Raw genomic sequence first — 3,273 nt, 5'->3', positions numbered from 1 at the left:
GTAGCTTTGCAGGGTACAGCCTCCCTCCAGGCTGCCTTCATGGGCCGGTGTTGAGGGTCTGTGACTTTTCCAGGTGAACAATGCAAGCTATTGGATCTACCATTCTGGGGTCTGGAGGATGCTTGCCCTCTTCTCACAGACCTACTAGGCGGTGCCTCAGTAGGGACTCTGTGTGGGGGCTCCAACCTCACATTTCCCTTCCACACTGCCCTAGCAGAGGTTTCCATGAGCGTCCCAGCCCTGCAGCAAACTTCTGCCTGGGCATCCAGGCATTTCCATACATCTTCTGAAATCTGGGCAGCGGTTCCCAAGTCCCAACTCTTGACTTCCATGCATTCATAGACTCAACACCATGTGGAAGCTGCCAGGGCTTGGGACTTGCACCCTGTAAAGCCATGGCCTGAGCTCTACCTTGGCTCCTTTCAGCCATGACTGGAGCAGCTAGGACACAGGACATCAAGTCCCTAGGCTGCACACAGCACAGGGACCCTAGGTCTGTCCCACGAAATCATTTTCTCCTTTGCCTGTGGGACTGTGATGGAAGGGTCTGCCATGAAGACCTCTGGCATGCCCTGGAGACATTTTCCCCATTTTCTTAGGGACTAACATTCAGCTTCTCAGTTATTTACGCAAATTTCTGCAGCTTGCTTGAATTTCTCCTCAGAAAATGGATTTTTCTTTTTCTATCACATTGTCAGGCTGCAAATTTTTCAAACTTTTATGCTCTACTTCCCTTATAAAACTGAATGCCTTTAACAGCACCCAAGTCACCTCTTGAATGCTTTACTGTTTAGAAATTTCTTCCACCAGATACCCTAAATCACCTCTCTCAAGTTCAAAGTTCCACAAATCTGTAGGACAGGGGCAGAATGCTGCCAACCTCTTTGCTAAAATGAAACAAGAGTCACCTTTGCTCCAGTTCTCAACAAGTTCCTCATCTCCATCTGAGACTATCTCAGCCTGGACCTTATTGTTCATATTGCTATCAGGCTTTTAGTCAAAGTCATTCAACAAGTCTCTAGAAAGTTCCAAACTTTCCCACATTTCCTTCTTCTGAGCCCTCCAATCTATTCCAACCTCTGTCTGTTACCCAGTTCCAAAGTGACTTCCACATTTTTGGGTATCCTTTCAGCAATGCTCCACTCCCAGTACCAATTTACTATATTAGTTTGTTTTCACACTGCTGTTAAAGACATAACTGAGACTGGGCAATTTACAAAAGTAAGAGGTTTAATTGGACTCACAGTCCCACATGGCTGGGTAGTTCTCAGAATCATGGCTGGAGGCAAAAGGCTCTTCTTACATGGTAGCAGCAAGAGAAAGTGAGGAAGAAGCAAAAGCAAAAACTCTTGATAAACCCATCAGATTTCATGAGATTTATTCACTATCTTGAGAATAGCATGGGAAAGACCTGCCTCCATGATTCAATTACCTCCCCCTGGGTCCCTCCCACAACAGGTGGGAATTCTGGGAAATACAATTGAAGTTGACATTTCGGTGGGGACACAGTCAAACCATATCACCACAGATAATAAACTTTAAGTCATGGCAAAATTGGATCACCTGATAGAGAAAGACTGTGGATCACAGGATAAATAATACAGATTGCTTTCTTCTTGAGGCATGCTTTTGTTGAAGGTCTTGGATTGGCCCCTGAAGTCATGCATCCCTCTTTTTGAAACAGGCTTATCACATGATTATTTTGAGAGATTATGTTTAGCAATAGCACTCACTCCAATGACCAAAATCATGCATCACTTTTTACCATTGCATGTGTATTCCTAAAAGCGGAGGATACGTTAACCACTGTGAACAAATCCCTCTGATATATAGATTGTTTTAAACATGTCACTCTATTGGCCAGGAACTTACATCCAGTTATTGAAAAGTTAAGTACAATGCAAAGTATTTAGTTTTTCCAAGGTCACCTCTTAGTTGTCTCCCTTTTACACGATTACAATTAGATCTCTGTAGAGGGTCAGTCCTTTTTCTTCTTCTGCCAGTCAAACTTTATCATTTTAAACTTACCTTTATCTTCTTGTTATTACTATTGTATTATAAAATATAGTAAGTGTGAAAATGAGCAAGAATATCACATTTGTAAAGGAAGCCCCTATACAGCAGGTGGGGACAATGATCTCGTTCACATCTAGGACTCTGGATGAATAAACTCAGGTTCTTTTTCTTTTTCATTTCATTTTCTTCTCTTCTCTTTCTTTCTTTCTTTCACTTTTTTTTTCCTGAGACATAGTCTCACTCTCACACCCAGTCTTCAGTGCAGTGGCATGATCATGGCTCACTGCAGCTTCTATCTCCTGAGCTCAAGCGGATCCTCCCACCTCAGCCTCTTGAGTACTGGGACTACAGGCATGTGCCACTAGACATGGATAATTTTTTTCTTTTTTAGAGAGACAGGGTCTCATGGTGTTTTCCAAGCTCATTTCATGTACCTGAGCTCAAGTGATCCACATGCCCGGGCCTCCCAAACTGCTGGGATTTCAGACACGATCCACTGTGTCTGGCCAATAAACTCAGGTGCTTACCCACCTGTGAAAAACCACAAAAATATTCCCTTCTTTGAATTATGGAAGAATTAATTATCTGTGTCATGCCAGTAGTACTTAGCATGTGCCAGTATGGAATTGGCATGCAGTAGACATTTAATAAATGATGAAGCTAACCCTCTTACCACCATAACTCAATGAGTTAATCAAAAATACTCGATTTTGTAACGTGGATTAATTAAATGGTCAAGCTGAATCTATGCAGCAGGGTAAACTGAGAATTTGAGAACAGACTGCAAAATTTCGGTAAATTCAAGTTTTTGTTTGGTTTGGCACCACTGAGTAGTGTTTCTTCGCCCAGGCTTCAGTTTTAACAGAGACAATCTTGAATCCAGAATCATCTTTCTTAAGCTTCTGATTTCTTAAGAAGCATCAGAAGCTTAAGAAATCACCTCCCTGTTTAGCTGATATTTATTGGCCAGATTTAGGGAGATGGATATGGGAGAATATTGGAGACAAGAGAAACCATCTTCTTCCTCCCCATTTTTGGGGGTGGAATTACCTGCATTTTCCACGTAGCTTGGTTTTTTCCTTCCATGCCCTGTCTCCACTCCGTGCAAGAAGGTAAGAACTTTAGTTTCCATCTCCTTTATCACCTGTTTCCTCCAGCCATTTTAAGAACAGAGCCAGCAAGAAGGATAAACAGCTAGTTGCCTATAGTGTTGTATCCAAATTTATGTTACTGTACTGTGTTTTATAGGAGGAAGGA

At 42.4% G+C, this 3,273-nt stretch overlaps 1 protein-coding gene and 1 long non-coding RNA gene across 2 annotated transcripts in view; one reads left to right on the top strand and one right to left on the bottom strand.

Annotated features, from left to right (window-relative positions):
* The window catches only part of LOC105535627, a 32,090-nt gene extending 30,792 nt beyond the window's left edge, over positions 1 to 1,298 (bottom strand). Inside the window, exon 1 of the long non-coding RNA XR_001005469.1 lies at positions 1,245 to 1,298. This is a non-coding gene — a long non-coding RNA (uncharacterized LOC105535627). The remainder of the gene's footprint in view (positions 1 to 1,244) is intronic.
* ZNF385D (zinc finger protein 385D) overlaps positions 1 to 3,273 on the top strand; it is a 1,012,439-nt gene that overhangs the window by 423,000 nt on the left and 586,166 nt on the right. The gene's annotated exons all lie outside the window — the stretch shown is intronic.

The sequence above is a fragment of the Mandrillus leucophaeus genome, unplaced genomic scaffold, assembly GCF_000951045.1.
Source record: "Mandrillus leucophaeus isolate KB7577 unplaced genomic scaffold, Mleu.le_1.0 Scaffold149, whole genome shotgun sequence".
Classification (NCBI taxonomy): domain Eukaryota; kingdom Metazoa; phylum Chordata; class Mammalia; order Primates; family Cercopithecidae; genus Mandrillus; species Mandrillus leucophaeus.
The sequence above is the reverse complement of the archived record's forward strand: the minus strand, read 5'-3'. Positions and strand labels throughout refer to the sequence as shown.